Here is a 13,712-nt window from a genome sequence, read left to right on the forward strand (position 1 = left end):
ATGATAATTCCAAGTAGCCTCAGCCAATATAATCAATGTTGAGTCCTCGAGTCAATGGCGAAAGAAGAGCACACATTCTGATAGTTGTAACAGCCTTTATTCTCTTCATCTCTTCACAACTCAGAGGCTCGCAGCCCTGTTTGCCTCTAAATAGAATCCCCGGGCAAAAAAGGTAACAAAGAATGGCGTGCTTTCGCGCCTTGCACATGCGCACAGGCTGGCACCACTCAGTCTGGTCCCAGGCAGCATGCAACAGCCTGGGACCATTGCAACGTCCCGAGCCTGCTTTTGCAGGCTCAGGACACAACACCCCTTTCCCCCTGGATGAAACTTAATGAACCTATATAGATAGGTATACACGACCTTCAAATGGACGTGGTGTGCTATCCCTTATGGAACCACACAACTGTTGCAGCTACTTACTAGCCACTCTATAACATGGTACTTCCAGGTATTTGGGAGATCTTTTAACCCTCTGTGACCTCCTCAGATTTTGAGAACTCCCTTGACCATCCTGTGCAGTGATTGTAGTGGAGTTGCCTCCTCTTTTAAGCTCTGGTGGTCCCTGTGACCTGGGTTCTGTTGCCTGGTCTGCTTGCTTGACCAGGGCTCGTCAGACCAAGACTTTGCTCCCTACTGTACCTGGTTTATCTGCCTAACTGTAGGCTATTGGGCCCCTCTATGTTCCCACCAGTATTTGGTGATTCAGTGGTATTCTCCAAGTCCACAATGGACCTATCAAGGGAACGCATCCCTTCACTCCCAAGCCCCGTAACTGGGTTGCCTAGTGTTTCTGCGGTGCCCCAGTACTCGGTTGCCCCCCATTCCATGCCGGAGGTACCAGAATCAGGATTTGCCTCTCTGACTACCTCCCTGTATGCAGACTTCCTTTTGGGAGCAGTAGCAGCATTGGGCCAGCTTGTTTGTTTGGATGCCAGTTCTCTTGTGTTATTTGGGTTGTTTGGATGCTCCCGGTTATTCTCCCTGCTTGGAGTGCTGTAGTGAGGTTGTGAATAATGAGTATGCCCCCTGGGTGACTCCCTGGCTGGAGTAAGTACTGGTGCCTGTATTGTTCCTTGTTCCCCTGAATTCCTGTTAGGGACACTTACGGAACCTTGGGAAAGGCCTTCCTCCGTCTCTCCATTTGCCCCTGATTGCCGCCAACACCCTTCTCTTTGCCCACAGTGGTCCCCCTCCCCGCGGAGAAAACCCAGGAGTTGAAGAGGAAGAGTCCAGTCTCGTACGCAGCTGATCGATATGCCGCCGAAGGACACGATCGGCATCCAGGGAAACCTCGTAGGACAAGGGAGCAGTGACCTTGCATACTACCGCCGGAACCCACAGGTGACTGGGCCCATAGTTCCGGGTCCATACTGGGGCACCCATTTGCAGACACCTTGGTGCCCTTGGTTGGGAGACCCGAGGAGCCACCCTGTCCAGATGCAGCCTGTCAAGTTTGGTGATCAGTCTGCGCCCCCAGCGAAGTTCTACTGGGCTCTTCCCAGTGGAAGTAGAAGGTGTGGTGCGGTAAGCAAGAAGAAAATCTGCCAATCTGTGATGCCAGTCCCCGTAAGTCAGTTTCTTGAGAGCATCCTTGGTGATGCGAACCGTCCATTCAATGATACTGTTGGTGGAAAGGTGGAAGGGCGCTGAAGTCGCATGACGACTCATGTTGGCCTGCAGAAAAGCCTGAAACTCGGAAGAAGTGAATTGAGGACCATTGTCTGAAACCAGAACATCTGGAAGGCCATGAGCAGCAAAAATCTCTCTTAGTACTTGAATGATCTTGGCAGCAGTAGTGGAAGAGACAGGAACAACCTCAAGCCACTTTGAATGGCTGTCAACAAGGACCAAGAAGAATTGTCCCTGAAAGGGCCCAGCGTAATCCACATGCACCCTAGACAAGGTGACTGTGTCTCCTCCCATCTATGCACAGGAGCCTGAGGCATTTCAGTGCGTGAACACTGGCACAAGTGGCATCCATGCACTTGGGCCTCTATTTCCCTGTCTAATCCTGACCACCATAAATGGCTGCACGCGAGCACTTTTATCCTGACAATGCCAGGATGACCCTCATGGAGAGAGGCCAAGACTCTAGGTCTCAATGAAGTAGGAATAACTACTCTGCTGCCCCAAAACAGGCAACCCTGAAAAGTGGATAACTCAAGCTTTTTGAGCTAGAAGCTTTGGAACTCAGTACTTGGACAACTCTCAGGCCATCCAGACAAGACCCATGAAAGCACACAAGTAAGCATGAGATCTGTGGCTGATTCAGCAGCCACATCCCTGGCATTTAGGGGAGACTCAGGCAACGCCTGAATGGAGAGAATATTGATGGCAGGGGCAGGGTCAGCCTCTACCAGTTGCAGAGGTAATCTACTTAGGCCATCAGCGTCGCCCATTTCCTTGCCAGGTTTGTGAATCAATGAAAAATCATAGGCTGACAAAAAAAATAGACCATCTCAGCATTCTAGGAGAGATAATATGGGGAGTTTGTTTGTTAGTGGTGAACAACCCCAACAGGGGCTTATGGTCAGTACAGACCGTGCAATGTCTGCCATATAAAAAATCATGGAATTTTTTAATTCCAGCTACAATGGCCAAGGCTTCTCTGTCTATCTGAGCATAATTTCGCTCAGCAGAGGATAGAGTTCTGGAGTAATATGCAACAGGCACCTGAGTCCCATCAGCTCTTAAGTGGCTAAGTACAGCCCCCACCCCATAAGGGGAAGCATTATAAGCGATGCAGACTGGTAGGTTTTCATTAAAATGTGCAAGCACATCATTTGATGTGAGCGAGACCTTGACCTCATTAAAGCTTTTCTCATGTACTTGGGACCATTGCCAAACTGCCTGCTTGTCTAAAAGCCTATGAAGTGGTTCAGCTACATTAGCCTTGTTAGGTAGGGAAGTGTTGTAAAAATTCAAGAGACCTAGGAATGCTTGTAATTCAGCTTTAGACTTAGGCCTAGGAGCCTGCTGTATGGCTTTTAATTTAGAATCAGCAGGGCGAATACCCCTGGCATCTATTCTGAATCCCAGGAAATCTGTAGAAGTAACTCCTATCTTGCATTTATCTTTTTTAAGTTTTAGGCCTGTTTTTCTGAAACGAAGCCAAACAGCCCTTAATCTCTCAGCTAAATTCTGAGTAGTTTCTCCAGTAATAAGGACATCATCAAAATAGGGGCAAACCCCGGGGATACCTCTCAGAGTGTTCTCCATAACACTTTGGAAAATTCCAGGAGCTACATTTACTCCAAATTGTAGTCTTTTGACTTTGAATGCCCCTCTGTGGGTCACAATAGTCTGTGCCTCAGCAGCAGCTTCATCAACAGGTAACTGTTGATATGCCTGTGCCAGATCTAACTTTGCAAAAACACGCCCCACTTTTAGGGAAGCCAAAATATGGCTGACTACAGGTATAGGATACGCATGCTGTTGCAATGCCTTGTTTAATGTGCATTTGTAGTCTGCACAGATGCGAATGTCCCCATTAGCTTTGAGAGGTGTAACTATGGACTTGAATCAACAGGTTCTAAAATACCTTGCTGGATCAATTTATCCAGTTCAGCATCAATTTTCCCCTTAAGAGCAAAGGTACTCTCCTTGTTTTCACCCTGATGGGAGTGACAGTAGGGTCAAGTTTCAAAGAAACTGGAGGCCCTTTGTAAGATCGTAGCTGTGGACTGAATACATCTGCAAACTCCTTGCAGACCTCTGTTAGGCCTAACGTTTGCAAATTGTGTAGCCCTGTAACTTGGATTCCCAAGACCTCAAACCAATCTAGTCCAATAAGACTCGTTCGTTCACTCCCAACTACCAATACATCCAATGGTCCTTCAAAATCCTTGTACTGTACTGTAAGGGTAGCCTCCCCCTTTACACACACCTTGGAATTTTGAAAATCTGTTAAGATTATATTGGATGGACTAAGTTTGGCCTGGAACCCACTGCTATTACAAATCTTCCTGAAAGTGTGAATAGAAATGATTGAAAGAGCAGACCCAGTGTCCAGTTCCATAACCAATGGAACTCCTTGTAACCTCACCTTAAGTGACAGTTTATTCTTAAGTGGTTTGTGTGTACCTGTTCTACAAATACTTCTGCGTGATGCGCAGAAACCCACCCTGTTTTGGCTGGGGACCCTGGTACCTTTCAGATGCAATTCTTCTCGAGGTTGTGCCTTCTGACGGCCCAGACAAACAGATGCTATGTGGCCTTGCCTTCCACACGCTCTACAGATTGCACAACGGAACTTGCAGTCAGCCCTCTTGTGGTGACCTCTACACCCAAAGCACTTGGACACAGCTGGAGCCTTTTCTTTGCCTTTTCTCTGCTTCCTTTCTTTGGATGGGTAGAGATGATCCACCTCATCTTCAGGATCTTCCTCCGAGCTCTCTTGGACTCCCTCATGGTGCACGGAGACTGCTTCTGGGTTGTTCCTGATGAGCCTCATGTTCTTGACCGCCCCACCTGCTGCCTCCTCTGCTGTGACCTCTCTCAAGGCATCTTGGAAAGAAATATCTTCTTTTGCAAAGAGTCTCTGTTGCAAATCTCTGTTCCTTAACCCGCATACAAATCGATCTCTCAGCCTTTCTTCTAAATCTTTAAAATCACAGGGCTTAGCTGCTCTTCTCAAAGCTGCAATGTATTCTTTGGCTGATTCACCAACTTTTTGATCCCTCTGTTCAAACGTGTGCTTCCACGCAATGACAGACAACGTGGGCTGAAAATGTTCCTTCAATAACTTTTTTAAGTCTGTATAAGTGACAGACTCAAGAGGAGCAGGGGCTGCCAAATTTTCTGCAATCTCAAATGCATCTTGACCACAGACACACAGCAAAGTAGTGGCCTTCAAGCCATCTTCTCTCACCTGATTCACCCTAAAGTAATTTTCTACTCTAGCAACATAAGACTCCCATCTTTCTGGGTGAGTAACGTCGAATTCAGACAATCTCCCTATCTTCGCCATCCTTGCTTCTTATTCTAGGAAGGGGTCTATCAGCCAGCTTACCTCCAGCAACGCTGTACTGGCAGGCCAGATGCTGAGTTTAACGCCGTCTTCCTTTTCTCCAGGACTCCTTGGGTAAGCCTTACAAGTCTTCTTTCTTTATCTTGTAAGCCATCCCATCCTCGTCGCCAGTGTTGAGTCCTCGAGTCAATGGCGAAAGAAGAGCACACATCTGATAGTTGTAACAGCCTTTATTCTCTTCATCTCTCTCTGACACAACTCAGAGGCTCGCAGGCCTCTCTGCCTCTAAATAGAATCCCCGGGCAAAAAAAGGTAACAAAGAATGGCGCACTTTCGTGCCTTGCGCATGCGCGCAGGCTGGTGCCACTCAGTCTGGTCCCGGGCAGCTTGCAACAGCCTGGGACCATTGCAACGTCCCGAGCCTGCTTTTGCAGGCTCAGGACACAACAATCAGTAATCAGGGATGCTGGTACTTGAAAATATCGATGGGGCAGGAATTTAAAAAAAGTTGATGTGCTTTTTTGCTTATGTTGAAGGATGCAAAGAAACCAGAGTCTTCTTATGGCAATTCCAGGTGCATAGCCAATGAAGAATTGGATCTTTTATGAGTGTTAAACCAGATAGTATATTAAGTGTCTCTTGCGGTTAATATGTATTTATATAAATATAAATATAGTCATAGTATGCTGATAGTAACTGGAATCTCAAGATATGTATGAGGCTTGGTCTTTTATTTTCCCAGTACAGTTAGGATGAAATCAGTTCCTTTCAAATTGGTCTTTGTTTTGGGATGAAATTCCCAATGAGACTCTTGTTAGTACTTCTAACATTTGATAGATAGATAGATAGATAGATAGATAGATAGATAGATAGATAGATAGATAGATAGATAGATAATTTTTTTTTCTACAACCCACTAATCCCTTTATTCTGGGTGGAGTCAGGGCAACTGAATGGAGCAGAGAGTTTACTGACCAGATGCCCTTGGAGTTTGTAGCGAATATTTTCTCTTTGCAACTTGATAAACATAAACCACTGATTAATATTCTTATTTTCCTTTAAAAAAATCATTTTTCATGTTTACTTCCATATTCCATTTAGCAGTTAGAGATTGTTTTTCAAATCAAGAGAAAATGAAAATACAATTAAATACAATTAAATTGCAAACTATATTTCTAGACAGAATACTAAATTCATCAACCTCTATCAAAAAGCCTGGGTGGGCACCTAAGAAAAAGTATTTTCTAGTAATGAAAATATAATAGTGAAAGTATCAGAAATATCACAAATCGAATGTTCTCCACTGCAATTTGCTTGCCTTCAGAGGGCCCGGGGACCTGAAAACAAGGTGTCATGACAGCAGACATTTATTCCTGTTCTTGGATTCTAAGTTAGATACTGCTTTAAAGGGGGAACTGAGCCTTTGGTGAGAAATGGGATCCCAGCACAGGCTATTCCTCTGAGAGCTAAGGCTGTTTCTGTATTAAAAACAAGCCTGAATAAAACAAATGCTGGTAATCAGCTTTTGTCTAAGAATACCAAACCACCTCATTCACCTTTTTCAGGAAAAGACTGAAATAAAAGACTAAATATAAAGCAAACACTGATCCTTCTACATCTTTTAGCTAAAATAGGCGATTAACACTGACCACAGTTTTTGCATGAGATAAAGAAGATGGTTGAAAGTATCCTACGGAGACAAGGCTTGGAATAATTTAAGTATTTGTCCTGATTTTTTTCCAGATATCTACTGATTTCCTTCAGATGCTTTAACCTTTTCAATTAAATATTATGTGCAGTTAGACTCTTTGTATAAAATTGAGCAAGTACCCTCTAGTTCTTTTCCCATTTCTTGTAAAACACCCAGAGGCTACACAATCGAAATGATTTCTCAGGAAAACAAGGTCAGAATGAGAGGAAGAGTACTGTGCACTCAGTCACCCCACCCCATCGAAAGGTAAGAAATTAACTCTACCCTTCTGAATGATTCGGACTGTGGTATATCTGCACAGGAAGAATGTCTAAAGGCCATTTTCCTTTAAATTAATGCTTGTGTATCTGTGTGTCATAGTAACTGAAGAATGCTTCCCCAACATTCTATAGGGACCACCATCACTCATTCTCTTGATGGTTGGCTGATTTAGTAGAATAGGTATCTATTTGATAAGCCTGTAATCCAGTATTTCACAACTTCTGAATTTTCAAGGTGGGCTAGAAAATGGCAGAATGCTGGTCAATTTCATTTGATGATTTTTAAAATATGCTGTGTCTGCTGTGGTCTGATAAAGAGTTACTAAATTCGTACAATGTTTGTTGACCTATTTGGTCAAATAAAATTATTGCCTTCATGAATATGAAGGATGTTAAGGTTATTCTAATCATAATTGAACTGTCCAGGCAACAAAACAAGATATAACAGGACTTTGATTTAGGAAATACTTTTCAGAAAGTTTTTGGTTTCATGCATTGGATTTTCTGTATTAAGAGAAGTATTGCAATTGCTAAGTAATATCAACAGCAAACATTTTGTAAAAGAAGGAATAACTGTAAGCAGGCAGATAGAAAATAAAATGTGTCTATTCAAATTTACTTTTGCTACTTCAGTTAAAATAGGACTGTAGGTACATTTATCAAAGTCAAAATGAATTTTATTCTTGCCTTTAACAATAAATTGGATCTAATTTAGTTAGCTGTTTTGCTGGATTGTGTATGAAATGTAGATTAGTTCTTGCAAAGTGAATGAATGGTGGCACATTAAATGATGAACTGAACATGTAAACGCAATGACCCCATTAATACTGAATTACTGAATAGCAATACAATGCCTTGAGACAGTGCTGTTATTGTGCAATTATCTTGCCTCATTCCCAGAACTGAACTGAGGGGACACCAAACATTATTGTCTTCCCTTTGTAACTCACATGTTTTCCCATGTTTTTTTCTTAGCACAAAACAAATGGTTTAGGCGGAAAAGACGGAAGAGGCTTCCAATTGATAGTTGCAAGCTCTCTTTTCATTGTCAGAAAGAACTCATCAGCAAAGATTATTTTGGGACAGATATATGTCTCAAAGGTGCTTTTTCAAAAGGCAACTTTTCAGACAACTATGACCTGGATGACTCAGAATCGCCACAGACGGACAGATACATGGAAGCTAAATTCTGATATTTTAGGACAGGATCATAAGGCCTCACCACAGATATTAAGCTTTTGAGAATTGAGACCTTTTTTCTTCATAGCCTTCCATTGAACTATATGACAGTGCTATTTTGGATCTTCATTTGGTTGATTCTCATAAAGAAGTTTTGCTAAATGACTGGCGAATAGGTTGAGAAAGATCTATATGATCAGTTCCATTTCTGTGTTTATGATATTTCTATATGTATATTTCAGCCATAGCAAGTAATATCAAAGGAAAGTAGTTGTGACATACTTCAGAATTTCTGTGCCCAAAGGTTTAAAAGTTTATGTTTTAGATGAGCCAGGCTAAAAAACTAAATTTGGAACAAGCAACAAATATTCAAACAAAGAGCAATGGAGGAATCATCATCAGATTTATCGGAGATATCTTCATTAAAGGGGAAATCCAGGAATTCACTAAGAGGTAAACTAACAGTTATTCAGCAAATGCCTTCCATATGCTTGAATAAAATGAATCTAGTAGGAAATTTGCCTCTAAAATTTCAAATTGCATTTTCAAAGTTTAATTAGGGCTGAAAGCCACCAAAGAAAAGACAACAACAACAAAAAATCAGTGGAATGGAAAAATCAGAAAAGAAAATCCATAATTGTGGGTAGAATCAAGGAGGCAATGGCAGTGAGGGAAGAGAGAAGTTCTTTTGTAAGGAAGTGTGACCAAATTTCATTGAACATTGCTGACAATGTGTTTGGCAATTACTTTGATTGCCAGCGTAGTTTCCTTACAGGTAGGTTTTATCTTACTTTCAGGCAGGAGGAAACCGTACTGGCCACAGTCACAAAGCTCAAAGCCGAATGAGTATTTTATTCCTTCATCGTAAGCCCAATCTATGGAGGATCCAGAACAAGGGTCTGAAAAACAGATAATGTTAAAAACAACTGGAACACAAAGGGATTGGTGAAATAGGAAGACTGGCTATGTAAGATTAGCCTGAAAAGAAGATTTTCACCAGAGCTACCTCCATTGGTTCAAATGAAACAGAATGAGGATTAGCATAGGCAATTAAATGGATACTGTTGTTTTAGGGCACCCAGCTATCTGTGTCTTTATCCATATTTTCTAAAATCAGGCTTAAATTCCCTGCTTGTATACTACTACTACTACTACTACTACTACTTCTTCTTCTTCTTCTTCTTCTTCTTCTTCTTCTTCTTCTTCTTCTTCTTCTTCTTCTTCTTCTTCTTCTTATTCTTCTTCTTCTTCTTCTTCTTCTCCTTCTCTCCCTCTCTTTCTTCTTCTTCTTCTTCTTCTTCTCTCTCTCTCTCTCTCTCTTCTTCTTCTTCTTCTCCTCCTCCTCTCTTTCTTTCTTCTTCTTCTTCTTCTTCTTCTTCTTCTTCTTCTTCTTCTTCTTCTTCTTCTTCTTCTTCTTCTTCTTCTTCTTCTTCTTCTTCTTCTTCTTCTTCATGATTGTGTCCAATTCTTAGAGACTGGCCTGATAAGACGTTGCAGTTTTCTTGGCAAGGTTTTTCAGAAGTGGTTTGCTATTGTATCTTTCCTTTTTTAAAAAAATTCAAACATAATAGAGCTGGAAGGCACCTTGGAGGTCTTCTAGTCCAACCCACTGCTCAAACAGACCTTATACCATTTCAGACAGGTGGCAGTTCAGTCTTTTCTTAAAAACCTCCAGTGATGAAGCACCCACAACTTCTGAGAGCAAGCTGTTCCACAGGTTAATTGTTCTCACTGTTAGGAAATTTCTCCTTAATTCCAGGCTGCTTCTCTCCTTCCTTAATCTCCGTCCATTGCTTCTTGTCTTGCTTCTTGTCTTGCCTTCTGGTGCTTTGAAAAATAAGTTGACCCCCTCTTCTTTGTGGCAGCCCGTCAAATACTGGAATACTGCTATCATATCACCCCTAGCCTTCTTTTCTCTAGACTAGCCATTCCTAATTCCTGCAACTGTTCTTCATATGTTTTCATCTCCAGGCCTTTAATTATCTTAGCTGCTCTTCTTTGCACTTTTTCCATAGTCTCAACATCTTTTTTTTTTTTTAACATGGTAACCAAAACTGCATGCAGTATTCCAGGTATGGTCTTACTAAGGATTTATAAAGTGGTACTAATACTTCATATGATTTTGATTCTATTCCTCTGTTTGTATAACCAAGGGTTGTATTAGCTTTTTTGACTGTGCAGCACATTGCTGGCTCATGTTTAAGTGATAGTCCACTAGGACTCCAAGGTCTTTCTCACAGTTACTATTTTTGAGCCAGATTTCACTAATCTGTACTTGCACCTTTGGTTTTTCCTACCTAGGTGTAAAACCTTGCTTTTCTCCACATTAAGAAGAAGTTTTGAGTAGTGGTTAAAGCACCAGTCGAGAAACCGAGAAATGATGTGTACTACCTTAAGCACAAAGCCAGCTGGGTGACCTTGGGTCAATTGCTCTCTCTCAGCCCTAGAAAGGAAGCAATGGCAAACCACTTCTGAAATCTTGCAAAGAAAACTCATGGACTTATTCAGGCAGTCCCTAGGAGTTAACAATCACAGGTCCCTAGGAGTTAACAATCACAAACCTCCTACAAACCAAACAGAACCTGTAATGAAAAAACTATTGCTATAGTAAACAGAAACTTTTTGAGATATTTTTCATATGTTTGTTAAATAGTTTTAGAAAATGATGTCTCTTAAAATTATGAGGAAGAATGCTTTATAAACTGCCAGACATGCAGAAATACGAATAAATATTTTACTGCGCAGTACATTTGATTCTCTTGTCAGAAAAGGATATTTGTTAATTTATAGAACACTGAAAAGTCTGGACATAAAATACCCAATTATTGGCTGTTTGAAACAGAAAAAGTGAGATCATCAGTCCAGATATGCAAATATAAAAGAGAGTTTGCAGAAAACAGTTGAAATCTAAAGACAGAAAAAGTTGGATTGAAAAACATCATGGCTTAGTTTCATATATGTTGCAAATGTTGTTGCTGAGTTTCTTCCACCAGCAAAAGAAAATTGCATAATTCCTGCTCCGTATGAATGATGTTTGGTGCCAGTCATGGGAATTTATTGTGATATAATATCATATGATGTAGTATTTCTTTGTAAAGATTACATCAGAAAGATGGAAATTCAAACCAGTACTTTCAGCAAGAAAAGGGTAATTTAACAGTTAGATGAAAAGCTGATACAAAAGTGTACTGTCTGATTGTGAAAAGTTATCTGTTGCAATCATAGAGAACAAAAGGAATATAGGATAAATGTCACTGCTTTTCAATTCAAGGCAAAAATGGACACTAGTTCAACAAAGTTTGCTCAAGCAAAAAATATCAGAGCAATGAAAAAGAACTTTGCAAAGATAGGCATTAAATAAAACTCCATTTCCTATAATTAAGAGATAACTGCATTGGAATATTTGAGTTTGAAGACTCAAGATGATTAAGAGATACATAATATTTTTGTTATGATTAAATATGAAATTAATTCATCAGAAAATATTTTGTTTCTATTGTTCTCTCAATGGATGTTGAAAAAGATTTTTTAAATTTTAAATTGTTTTATGTTGGCATTGTAATAAATTTGAAGATTTTTAAAAATCTATCGGCTCATTTTGGTTTTAAATCATTACCTATGTCAACACAATTTTGTGAAGAAATATTATAGTTAAGGAGCTTAATCTGATATAGAGCTAAATTCATAAAACACGGAATTTGTTATTTCATGCAAGTTTTGCCTCCATTGAACCCGGAGTGGAGCAGAGAGAGTATTTTAAAAGTATTTTTACTTGATTTTGAGGCAAGTAGAGAAGACTATTATCTACTTTGAAAAGTCTCTGTATTTTAAACTACCAAGATGAAGCTATGTTTTTTTATGTGGTCAAGGCTTAATAAACTCACATTTAGTATATATCACCATAATATAGCTAGTTTTTTTTTAACTGCATGTCTTTTTTTCTGTTAATATTGTAGTTTTTTTGCAGTTCAGTCTTTTGTTTTTTTAAAAAGGAGATCTATTTAGACCATAAACAAACACATGTGAAATTGCATTTAACAATTCTTGAGGTAGCTTATAGTAATTAAAATACTAATAATGAAACATGAAAGTATAGGTAATGTATTTAAAATCAAAGCAAACTAATCACAATCATTAAATTTAATCAGCCCTTAACAGCTTGGACTTTTTTCACAATTTTCCTAAGCCTTTGGGAAATGGGGTCCAAATACTCTCTACGACACATGATATATAGGAGGTGCATTGCATACAAGAGAAGCCATTTTCTATGTATTAGATAGCAGAGATTATGGCAGGCAACAGGATAACTTCAACAGAGTCTCCCTTGCCGATCTAAATGACAGGGCTGGTAGCAAAATAGTTGGTTTCTCAGAAAATAAGTCCTGAAGAGAAGAGTCTCATTTACTGGATGGCTGGAGGAATCCACAGTAGAATCTGTGCCATATCCAAACTCCTGTTAGTTTCTTAGAGCTACAGTGTCAAGTGGGGATAAAAACATTTTTAGAGGACGAAATATTACTGTATACATGGATGTGCCTTTTTCATGCTCTGCCTGAATATTTGAAATGATCAGATGGACTGAAATGCAAATTTCACATATAATCCCAGTCAATAATACTGTCTTTAGGAGGGAGTGAATTTGGTACAGTAGTTAAGTATTAGAGTTTGAGTTTTGTCTTAGGGACAAAGCCAGCTGGGTAACTTTGGGCAAGTCATTAGCAGAAGAAGGCAATGGCAAATCATTTCTGAAAAGAAAAAGAAAAGATTTGCCAAGAAAACCTCAGAGACTAGTCCAGGAAGTTGGTAGGAATCAACACGGACTTGAAGTTGCAAAAACAAAACAAAACAAGCAAAAAAAGCAAAGTGAGAAGAAAGCTTATGTGAGGAAAAAAGCATATGTATACAGCAGAAGTTCACATGAACCTCTTATCTCCAGAATTAAAGAATCTTAAAAAAACTCTGGCTGCAAGGTACTCTTAGAGCAGTGGTTCTCAACCTGTGGGTCGGGATCCCATTTGGGGTCGAATGACCATTTCACGGGGGTAGCCAAACAATGCAGTCCGCCATTTTTCCCCTTTTCCTTAGCTGTGCTACTCCCTTTTATTCTATTGGCTTTTGAAAGCCAATAGAATAGACTCTCTTGGATAGAGTCTAATTCTATTGGCTCTCAAAAGCCAATAGGAATTGTCCAGGCTGTCTCTGCCCTGCTGAGCCCGCCAAAACTCCCATTCTGCAAACGGTGCTGCATCAGTTGAGTAGTCCTCAACTTACGACCGGTTGAGTAGTCCTCAACTTACGACCGGTTGGGGAGTCGCGGCATTAAAATGTTGAGAACCACTGTCTTAGAGGTTGAGCTTTTTTTTTTTTTTTTAAATAAAGTCTTTCTTCTTTGAAATCTATCAAAAAACATTTGGGGTCAGGTTAAAGAAATGAGAAAATGATGATGAGAAAATCTAAGATTCTATATGTTCCTAAGATAACTTCAGTTTCTCTTCACTTGTGGAGTATGAAGCATGGTTCAGACCTGATGGCAGAACTTTCCACAGCTCCACTGAGGATGCCTGTTATAGTTCTCCTCCTCTGCCCAACA

General features: G+C 40.4%; 1 protein-coding gene across 1 annotated transcript in view; it reads right to left on the bottom strand.

Annotated features, from left to right (window-relative positions):
- Window positions 1-13,712, bottom strand: part of LOC120314647 (mast cell carboxypeptidase A-like) — a 47,866-nt gene that overhangs the window by 33,468 nt on the left and 686 nt on the right. The window lies entirely within an intron of this gene.

The sequence above is a fragment of the Crotalus tigris genome, unplaced genomic scaffold (genome assembly GCF_016545835.1).
Source record: "Crotalus tigris isolate CLP2741 ecotype Arizona unplaced genomic scaffold, ASM1654583v1 scf7180000018970.2248101, whole genome shotgun sequence".
Classification (NCBI taxonomy): domain Eukaryota; kingdom Metazoa; phylum Chordata; class Lepidosauria; order Squamata; family Viperidae; genus Crotalus; species Crotalus tigris.